The sequence below is a fragment of the Siphateles boraxobius genome, unplaced genomic scaffold, assembly GCF_051911475.1.
Source record: "Siphateles boraxobius isolate OS27281-9 unplaced genomic scaffold, OSU_SipBor_1 23, whole genome shotgun sequence".
NCBI classification, from domain to species: domain Eukaryota; kingdom Metazoa; phylum Chordata; class Actinopteri; order Cypriniformes; family Leuciscidae; genus Siphateles; species Siphateles boraxobius.
In genome coordinates this window covers 1,410,001-1,421,886 of record NW_027508844.1, presented here as the reverse complement: position 1 = coordinate 1,421,886, position 11,886 = coordinate 1,410,001, and positions in this window count along the sequence as shown.

The following is an 11,886-nucleotide window of genomic DNA, read 5'->3' as shown; positions in this document are numbered from 1 at the left end:
TTGCCTCCTGAGGGGGGTGTAGGCCGGGAAGAGGAGCAGGGAGAGGTGGTCTGATTGTCCGAGGTGGGGGAGGGGGGACGCTCTGTAGTCATGTTTAATGTTGGAATAAACATGATCTAATGTGTTTTCTCCCCTAGTGGCACACTTGACGTGCTGATGGAATTTGGGGAGAACAGTCTTAAGGCAAGCTTTATTAAAGTCCCCCGCGATGATGTGAACGCCATCCGGATGAGCCCTCTGTTGTTTAGTTACCATGAGCTGAAGCTGGCCGAGTGCCGTGCTAATGTTAGCATTGGGATTGATGTGATTTACTTTTCCCTCCACTTGTTAATGCCACATTATCACCAATACATGACCAACTTTAGATGTTGATGTATCATTGAAAATAAATTATGGTGATTATTGTTTGCTTTAGTTGGGCTCTTGACCCTTGACGTCTTATCATTAGTTTGTCTCTGGCTGCTGTAACTGTGTATTTCTTATAATATTTGTTATGCCAAAAAATGCAGGAGAAAATGTCATCAGATGAAGTTGGTCATGTATTGGTGATAGTGTGGCATTAACAAGTGGAGGGAAAAGTAAATCAAAATTTAAAATAATCCGACTATGCCACAATGTGGCATTAACTAGTGGAGGGAAAAAAACACAAATGTTATGGCGAAAAATGCAAGCGAAACTTAGATGATGTTGTTCACTTGTTAATGATTGTATACCGTAATTCCTCAAATAAAAACCGGGGCCTTTATTTACCTGAACTGCAGGAGGTAACAAGCTTTTATTTGAAGCAGGCTTTTGTTAGAGGCAGGCCTTTATTTCTAATTCCATCTTTTTGATAAATAATAGGATTGGGCCGATGGACGATGCAATCATCTATCGCGATGGCTGACAGACATCACTATGTTGAGACGGCATCGCGATCCCCCCCGCCCCCCCATGTTTCCATGGTGACGCGTCATGCTTGGCATGTGATTCACCACAGCCAAAATAGCGCTGTATGACAGATGTAGCACTTTTATTTCTAAATATTAACAAACTTGCTTACCATGTTATCAACTATCTTCTATTCCGATTCTCAAATACATGCAAGTGAGTTTGTTTTGTCGTTTAAAAAACCTTTATCAATGATCTTTATCTGTAACGTGAGATGTTTGTTTGGGCCGCAGCAGTTAAGAGATTCCTGTCTGTTGGATTTATTACAGCACGTGAATTCATCAGTTTCTCCTAAAATACATGAAAGTAAGTGGCCGGTGAACTGGAAGAAGAATAGAGTAAAAAAAAATTATGTTCAGAATCAGCAAGAGCTTTATCCTTTCGCAAATCCCCCCATAAACAACAAAGTCTAGATGCGATATAAATAAGAAATTCACTGTGCAGTGCAGACAACTTCAGGGTTTATGATGAGATTTTAGTGAGAGTGCAGAACGCGGTAAGTCAGTCATGGCTTAAAGGGAGCGCTATTGACAATCTAAATAATAATTTTGTTCGACTACGGCAGCTGGTTAAGTCCAAAAATGCGCAGTTCTTTGGCAGTTGGGTCTGTTCGAGGTCGGATCACGTTCTCACCACAAACAAACCGCTCCAGAGTTCGCTTGAAAGCGTACGGAGACCACCTCTTCGAGGAGGTCTCGGTACGCTTATTTGGTCCGCTTTTGGTGCGCACCCATGTGCGATTGCTGCTTTCACACCTGCCCAAACGAACCGCACCAAGGGAGAAAACGAACTCTAGTGCGATTCAACCGAACTAAATGAGGCAGGTGTGAAAGCACCCTAAAACACCTCGGCAAATATATTTGAATGAATAATTATTGCTGCTTCCATAGACACCATTGTGTATTTTACAAACTATAAATGTATTGTTTTGCTATAAATTATATGTATCTAAATGTCTGAAACCTAAAATAAAAATTATGTGGTTAAAAACACTGAATAGTTGTGATATACGGACGGTATGACCAGCGCTGAAAGTCCGTCTTTAGCTCAGCGCCAGCCATAGCGCGAAAGCACAGTTTGAATTTGGCAGTGATGTCACGTCACTGTACATCCGCTCCTCAGTGGTCAGCTCCTGCAGTGCGTGCCAAAATCGAAATTGCTGATGAGATGTAACGTTAGAGGGAAATATCTAGTGGAAAATGAGTATGTTACGTTATGTCATTACATGAAAGGCACTTAGGAGATTACCTATCAACACTAAATTTTCCCCAGCCTTAATTTAAGACCGGCCTTTAATTGTCTGTGTTGACCCCGCCCCCGGCCACTATCAGAGGCCCAGCCGGCGTTTAATTGACTACCGGTTTTTATTTGAGGAATTACAGTAGTCATCTTTTAGTGGCCTGATTGACTGATATCAGAGTCTCTGATTAAATTGTTTAATATTAATTGTTAATTTCACATCCCAATACTACTGCAGAAATTCATGCAGTGCCGTGATACTCTGAAAGATTTCACACGTCACACGCATCACACACATGACCAGCGTCGGCCAATAGTGAGCCTATTTAACGACACAGAAGCGCTGCGCTATTACACTAGTAAACTCACTCTAGGCCCACAGAGAAGAAAATCCCTTAGAAGCCTGTGGAGGAGTGACCCAGCTCTCAGATTTCATCACAAATATCCTAATTTGTGTTCCGAAGATGAACGCAAGTCTTACGAGGTTGAAACAACATGTGGATGAGTAATTACTGACAGAATTTTCATTTTTGGGTGAACTAACCCTTTAAAAGTAATTTGAATAACAGATTGTCATAATACTGATGCCACAATATCACAAGGCTACTGTAAATCATGTGAAATTGACTGCTACTGTTTTTTATGTAATATTATTGTGGCAGAATAAGTTATTTTATCATCTGATTAGTTTAGTTTGGGGTATGGATTGGCTGGCCAATGGGGTGGGGTCACCTCTCCCTGGCATTTCCGTTCCCATTCCTATTCAGGTATGTTAAGACTGTAGCTTGTTTATTGAGGATGCAGGACAGCCAGCTAATAAAGCATTACAGTAATCTAGTCTCGAGGTCATGAATGCATGAACTAACTGACTAAGGTGGAAAAAAGGCTATTCTTGTAACATATGAAATATGATTTTCGAAAGACAAGTTGCAGTCTAGTATAACACCCAGATCTTTTACTGTAGTGGATAAAGTAACAGGACATCCTTCTAAATTAAAGTTGTATTGTGCAAGGTTGTGGGGGTAGTTTTTTGGACCAATAAGTAATACCTCCGTTTTATCTGAATTTAATAGCAGGAAATTACACGTCATCCAGCATTTTATATCTTTGAGACACTCTGTCAATTTAGATGAGTTAGTGTTCTCATCTGGCCGTGATGAAATATATAATTGAGTGTCATCAGCATAACAGTGGAAATTAATTCCACGTTTTCTTATAATATTACCAAGTGGCAGCATATATATATTGAGAATAGCAGAGGGCCTAACACCGATCCTTGCGGCACTCCATAGCCTACTGACGTTATCTTCGATTTTGCCACATTTAAACAGACAAAATGATAACGGTCTGATAAGTACGATCTAAACCAGCTTAATGCCTGTCCCTGAACACCAGTGTAGTTTTGTAGTCGATCCAAGAGTATTTTATGATCTATAGTGTCGAACGCAGCGCTAAGATCGAGTAGAACTAGTATTGAGATACAGCCTTGGTCAGAAGCTAAAAGTAAATCATTTGTAATTTTAACTAGCGCAGTTTCTGTGCTATGATGCGGTCTGAATCCTGACTGAAATTTTCATAGATATCATTTTCTTGCAAGAAAGAGCACAATTGAGCGGACACAACTTTTTCTAGAATTTTAGACATAAATGGAAGATTTGAAATGGGTCTGTAATTTGCTAGGTTATTTGGATCTAATTGCGGTTTCTTAATGAGAGGTTTTATTACTGCCAGTTTGAATATTCTTGGAACATGACCTAAAGATAAAGACGAGTTAATAATATTGAGAAGAGGCTCTTCCACTACAGGTAACACTTCTTTCAGTAGTTTAGTGGGTATTGAATCTAATAAACATGTTGTTGGTTTAGATGCAATGATAAGTTTATTTAACTCTTCCTGTCCTATAGTTGTAAAGCGGTGTAGTTGTTCTTGAGGGGCGATAATTGAGGCTGAATCATAAGACACCATAAAAGATTGTACATTTACAATTGTGTTTCTGATGCTTTCTATTTTCTCATTGAAGAAATTCATAAAATCATTACTACTATACTGTAATGGAATATTTTGCTCTGGTGATGTTTGTTTATTTGTTAGTCTAGCTACGGTGTTGAATAAAAACCTTGGATTATTTTGGTTATTTTCTATTAGTTTGCGGAGATGCTCAGCCCTGGCTGCTTTTAGAGCCTTTTTATAACGTGACATACTGTCTTTCCACGCGATTCTAAAGACCTCTAAATTAGTTTGTTTCCATTTACGCTCTAAGTTACGCTCTAAGTTTCTCTCTTGATAACATGCGTAGCACTGTTGTACCATGGTGCTTTAGTTTTCTCTCTAACCTTTTTTAATCTAATTGGTGCAACAATTTCTAGTGTACTAGAGAAAATGGTGCTCAAACTGCTAGTCATTTCCTCTAGTTCATCTGTTTGTTTGGGTTCACTGAGCAGCTGAGATAGATCAGGTAAGCTATTTGAGAATCTATCTATAGTGGTTGGAAGGATTGTTCTGCCTGGTCGATAACGTGGCGCAACATGACAAATTTCAGGAGTACGTATTATGCAAGTTATCATGTAATGATCAGTGACATCATCACTTTGCGGTACAATATCTATATCAGTTGGATTGGTTCCATATGATATAATTAAATCTAGCGTATGATTTAGACGATGAGTGGGACCACTGATGTTTTGCTTGACCCCAGAGGAGTTTAATAAATCTGTAAACGCAGCCCCTAACGCATCATTTGTGTTATCTACGTGTATGTTAAAGTCTCCAACAATTATTGCTTTATCGGTATTGACCAATAGATCTGAGAGAAAGTCTGCAAACTCTTTTAGGAAATCAGCATAGGGCCCTGGAGGTCTATATACAGTAGCCAAGGCTAGAGATAATAGGGATTTCTTTCTTACATCTAAGAGCGTAACATTTAGCACGAGTACTTCAAACGAATTAAACCTGTGACCTGTTTTCTAAGTAACATTTAGAATATCTCTATAGATTGTTGCAACACCGCCGCCACAACCGATCAGACGGGGCTCATGCTTATAACAGTATCCTGGTGGAGTGGACTCATTTAGACGAAATAATCATTTGGTTTAAGCCAGGTTTCAGTAAGGCAGAATACATCGAAACTATTATCTGCGGCCATTTCATTTACAATAACCGCCTTAGGTGTGAGCGATCTAATGTTTAGAAGACCTAGCTTTAGAAATTGTTTTTGTTCACTGATATTGAGATTTTCAGGTTTAATTACAATAAGATTTTTCCTAGATCCTACAGTAGATTTATTGTTTGGCCTCACTAAACGAGGAATAGACACAGTTTCTACATAATGTTCTACACTACTTATATCAATTAAGTTGGGACAGCAAAGACTGTGATTTGGACTTTGACTTACTAGTCATATGGTGTGTAACGTCTTGGAGATGTTGTCCGACAGAACAGCCGCTCCGATTCTGCTGGGGTGCAGGCCATCAGCACGGTAGAGCCTAGGTCGTTCCCAGAACAGATTCCAATTATTTACAAAGAGCAGTTTCTGTTCATTACACAATGACATTAACCATTCATTTAGTGCAAATAATCTACTGAACCTTTCCTGTCCTTGTCGGTACGTGGGAAGCGGTCCAGACACGATGATCGTTGCTTCAGGTGATGTGCTGCGTACCGTCTCGATCAGGCTCCTGTAGTCCTTCTTCAGAACCTCCGTCTGCCGCAGACTGATGTTGTTCACTCCCGCGTGCAGCACAACAGCTCCGACGCGTTCGTCAGCATTCAGGATCTCGGGAACATGTGCAGCGACATCTAGAACACAAGCACCAGGAAAGCAGTGAGTGCGCACCTTACCCTTACCTGAGGTAGCACGGACATGACGGACGATGGAACTGCTGATGATCACGGCGTCGTCGCGTTCCGACTCGCGAAGAGGGGAGAAGCGGTTCCGGGTGGAGATCTCGAAGACCAGGAGAGGCGGAGAGGTTCTTGGTCTGGTCCTGGCTCGTGTCTTCCGCTGAGGAATCTCCCAGGGCCCATGGTGTTGTGTCGGTGCCGGAGTGAATGAAGCCAGGGATGATCGCGTCCTGGGTGCTTGCGTCCTGTGCAGAGAAGCACACGGAGTAGACGAGGTCGGAGTCAAAAAGTTACTAACCACTGACTTGTGAGCATCGGCGCTTGATGTTTCAAGCGCTGAACGCCGATCTCGCAGCTCGGCTTGCCTCTCTAGCTGACCACGGATCTGCTTCTCCACGGACTCCAGCTCCAACAGCACCGAATGCAGCTCTAATGTGTCCTCACCTGCACTCAGAGGTAACGTTAGACACACATCCGATATATTCGCCATTATAACAGATGAACAGTAAATTAGTAGTGATACTACCAATATCACTACTAATTTAGGACTGAAATCCTGGATATAACCCGTATCCTTTCAGTGAAACGGGTGTAAATGAGATCAATAGGCGAGAGGCCACGTGTGCGATGCTAGCGGGCTAAAGGCTAGTAGCGGAGATTTGAAAAGTTGGATCTAAGTAGCGAAATCAAAGCAATCCGATTGTTTTTTATAAGGAAAAGTATCGAAGATAAGTTCACATGCTATAAAAACAGAAAGTGATTGTTTATAAATGAGTGGTAAAGAAGAAAATCAAGGATTTATGAATCAATTCGACGGAGCTCCAAACACAAACCGCACGCCCATGCGCAAAGAGTTGTGTCTTAGAAATGCATTTCCAATCACATTTGGCTGGCTGCGTCAGTTAATGAGCATGCGGTTTAATGAATTACCGGAGAACGTGCACACACGCAAAGGTCTCTCGCTCTCTCCCTCTCCGCCGTGCGCGCGCTACACGGTTTGGAGCACAGTTCTCGCATGCGCGCTCTTGCTCGCTCACTCTAGATTCCAGGAGATTTGAACTAATTTGTGGGCATCAGGAAGCGGGCATCAGGGAGCCGCTATCAATATGCGGGAGACTCCCGGAACTTCTGGGAGACTTGGGATGTCTGCAATATTAAATTACGGAAAGAACTGAGTTTCACTTTGCAGTGTATTCTTGTAGTTTTAATAGGTTTTCAAAGTAACTTGAAAGTAAAGTAATTAGTAATCTGATTTTACTTGCAGTAATCAGTAATGTAAGCAATTTACAATTTTAAAGTAGTAATTAGTGATTTGTAGTGGATTACTTTTTTTGAGTAACTTACCCAACACTGGTAACCATACAGCTTTACGTCTGGTGTTTGTTCAATCCAAATCATAAGTAAGCCTCACCCTTTTTTTACATTTGGAGTTTTGTGAATTTAGTTTACCTCTTAGATTTTTTTGTTAAAGGTAAAGGGGGAATGGAACATAAAACTCTTTAAACCCTACTTTTGTTTTTTATCTATTTTGCAGCTGTACCATAGCCTATTCCCAATTTATTTTCTCTTTTTTTTCTGCAATGTATTATATTGTTTTATTTTAAAGTGCTTATGCATCTCGCCTCATTCAATGTCCTGTTATACTGTATATCTGCTCTTGCTGTATGTGGTGTCGTCAGGGATCCTGAGTGCTATAGCCTCATATTTACGACACAGTGTCTGTAAACTTTTTTGCCACTTCTCCCTTGGGTGTCTTCACTTTCAACCGTAGGGAATATCTTTTGGTAAGGACAGTCTTCTTCATCCCCCCGACTCCATGGACTATAAGCCTGATATTCTCACCGCACAGTCCAAGGCGATCAGCTGTTTCATTGGTGATATAATTGGTGTCAGATGTGAGGTCGATTAGTGAGCCAATAAGTCAACCCGAGTTTGTCGTTACTTCCATCAGCATCATCACCACTGGATGTTCTTGCAGTCCATCTCCAGCCTTGGCACATACAGTTGATGATATTTTGTTTGAGAACACATTCTTGCATTTCTCTCTTTGTTCTGGAGTAAGCTCTGCAAGAAACTCTTCGTGTTTGTTGGTTAGGCCAAGTTTCTTTCCTCCAATTTTTATGGTGCTCTGCTCCTCACTGCTGCTGTATTTCTTTGAAGTCGATGGCTTAAGACACAGAAGGTAATTGTGGTCCGATATCCCTCCTTTCCGACAGTCTACTTTTCGGCAGAGGTATCTGGGTGTGCATCCTTTCCCATCCTTGGGGTGGGGCCGCAAACACTTGGAGCACAACCATAGCTTCTTCACATGGGCCCTTTTTCTTAAGAGATCTTCTTCCCTGGAGACCTTGCACGCAAATAGCTTGCGGCATGGGAGTCATCTTCACAGACAATACAGCTGGGATAGTCGTCCTTCTGACCTGCTGTGGATTTAGTGAATGCCTTCCTCCCTCTCTTATCTGGGTATTCTGCAGCACCCTTTTCCACAGGGCCTTTATCTGCAGGGCTTGGCTCCACCTGTTCCAACTCCTCAAGAATCTCCTCCTGCTTCTTCAAGAATCCTATGAGGCAATCAAAATGATGCAGTGGAGAGAACCTGTTTTCCGGGTCAGTTTTGTGCATAATCCACTCCTTCTTGAGTGAACTGGGAAGCTTGCTTTCAAGAGATTGAGCAACAACACAGTTCTTCACGGCGTCTTCTTCACCAAGAATCTGGAGGTTGCACAGTGCCCTTTCCACAGCCTGGATCAATTCAATGGTTCTTCTTGGATTGTTTCCTTTATCGGGGGGAAGAGACTGGACCTCGTTGGTGACCATTAAGACTATTTTCGCTCTGTTCCCGTATTTGCTGTCCAGTAGCCTAAACATATCGTCGGCGGATCCACAGCTAGATAGGACAAGATCCTTCTTGACCTTTTCGTGGAGACTATTTAATAAGTGGAACCTTTTTAAACATTCCACACCTTGTGGGTTACCCAATTCTTGTAGGTCCTCCCACTCAGTCTTCCAGCAGTAATAGTCCCTCATGTCACCAGAGAAAGTGGGTAGCCGTGCTTTTTCAAGGCTGATTTGAGGCTTGAGATTAGAGTATCCTTTGGTTCTTTCTGGGCTGCTTTGCTGTAAGAGAGGCCGGATGTTCATGTTTAATGCCCCAGTGTACCTTTTGGACTTCAGCTTGCGATCGGCAGACATGTCAGGGAGAGAGGGGAAAGAAGCATCTTGTATCGGATCCATAATATATCATACATAATATATCATAAATTCTGAATAATACACAAATATAAATAAATATAAATTCCAATATAGCCAATACTATAAACACTATGGAATAATATATAATATATTATGGAATTTAATCAACATTCAATATTATAAATATTATAATATACTTAGTGTTTAAACTAAATGACTAAACAAAGCATACACATTTAAACACAGAAATGCTACAGTTTCACACACACCAAATATACAACAATGTCAATGTTATACACTAAACCATTCGCCCAAAACCACAAAAGGTATTCTCAGTGTTTTGGCCCAAAATGAAACCAGTGAGTGTAGTTTTAAGTAGTAACGCTGAGCATAGTAATCCATTATCAATGTAAAGCAATTAACTGCATTACCCATGCGGCACCGCAAACAGGAAGTAACTCGTGTGACAGTGAAACGCTCCAAATCCAAACATTTACTTAAAATATAACCACGGATACTATAAAGCCGACATCGTTAAACATCAGGCCGCAAACAAGGTTTTATCAACGTGACCAAAGTAACAGTTATCAGGCATACAAACCGCGCACATATACAGCGGCAGTACAGCGGTAGCGCAAACAAACAAACTTAAAACCGCAGCACAATGGATAGAAACAGCATCTTTCCGGTGATCACATCTCTCCTGATGAGACAACAAGCCAAAACTAGTACTCGCTCCTGCTTATAGCCCGTACTCATTCATTACTGGATTCTAACACACCGTTTTTTGGGGATTTTTACTGGTCCACGTTTCAACTCTTGACTGGCCCGTCCTTCAATCAGGGAAGTGAACCTCCCGCCTATTAACCTGCGTTACATTGCTGCTTAACACCCGTGAAGTAGTGAACACGACAGAGTGAGTTCAACAGCAAGCAGTAAAATCAGCCGCATCACAGGTGGACTCCACATGCACAAACAACAGGTTCTTCTTTGCTGCTTTTTAATCTAAGTTGAACTGCATTAGACAGTTTGTCACACAAAGCATGACATTCCAAAGATTTGGATTACAGGAATACAATCTGGTGTATTTTATGACAGCATATTAATAAAAATATGCCCCACAATAAACAATATTACAGAAATATTGCATGATTATGGTTAAATGATCACACAATTATTTTATGAATTCAATATTTTAAACTGTAGTATTGTTTAAAATGTATCCTTTGAAATGCCAAATCATAACAGAGTAAAATTTTATAATTTCAAATGAAATAAGTTCATAATCCTGATTTGGACCTAATGATCACTGGATTGATCTGGGCCACATTCCTTCCATCAACAATCGGCCCTCACCGTTGCCACAATGCCCAGTTCTGGCTGAAAGGATACGTGCTATTGCCGACAGAAGGCCAGCAGTGCTAGCTTGAGGCCACATTCGGCCCAAGCTTGCTTGCGATGTGGGTTTGTGTGGATTAATCATGACATTAAGATAACAGGTAATTGTTTCTTTATACTGTGTTTCGATCATTAAAAGTGTACTGTCTCCATCTGATTCAGCTCATCACTTTGTCAATAGAAAGGGGACTAAAAATATATTTTTTTCCCCAATTGTCCCCAAAGACAAATGAAGAGATATGTCTAACAACCAACAACACAGTGATGTGATAACACAAAACACTACTGGGAATATCCCGTCTTTATGTTTATATACCTTTTGCATTATCAGTATTACACTTATATTATTGTATACTTGTGTTATTATATACTTGTATTACACTTACATTTATATTGTTACAGCAGTACAGTAATGCGTACTATTATATGGGGGAAGCAAGAATGGCAGACAGGAAAAATGTATTTAAGTGCAGGTGTGGTACCTTAATGAAAACAAAGCCAAAACCAAACCAATACAAGGGAACACGGAGAGCAGGGCACCATGGCGGAGCAGAGACAACACCAAATTATGTTTTTTGAAAATGTAAAACTGCAGAAAGTTTTCAGTGATGGGTAGGTTTAGGGTTGAAGGGATGGAGTCTATACAGTATAAAAATCATGCCTATGAAAAGTTCGCATAAAACAGGGAATACCAACCTGTGTGTGTGGTCCAGGACCAAATGTCCCTACAAGGATAGTAAAAAACATTTTGTGGGGAAAAATGTAAGTTCTTATGAAAAGAAAAATCTTATAAATCAGGGATTTTCAACTCTAGCCCTTTCCTGCAGTTTACCTCCAACCTTGAAAAAATTCACCTGCTTGTAGCTTTACCCTTTACTTTAATTTTCTTTTTAAGGTGTGATTGATTAGGGTTGGAGCAAAACTCCTGTTAAAAAAAAAACGCTGTTATCTATGCAGAAACAAAAGTGTGTGTTGGGTTGTTGGGTTGTTGGTTGGGTTGTTGGTTGGGTGGGTGGGTGTGTTTTTTGGGGTTGGGTGGTGGTATGTGTGTAGATGTGTGTCTAAAACAGAGCATTATTACGGAGCTCAATCCTCTCAGCTGACTTGGCTTTGGGAATATTTGGGAAGAACGTTCTGAATACCAGCCACTTTCTTTTAACAACACAAGATGTTGGACCATAATATTACAGCATAACAAAAAAAAAAAAAAAAATTTGATAGAAAAAAAAAATTTAAAAGATTAAAAGTCTGATGCTCTACCGACTGAGCTATCCGGGCTCTTGCTCG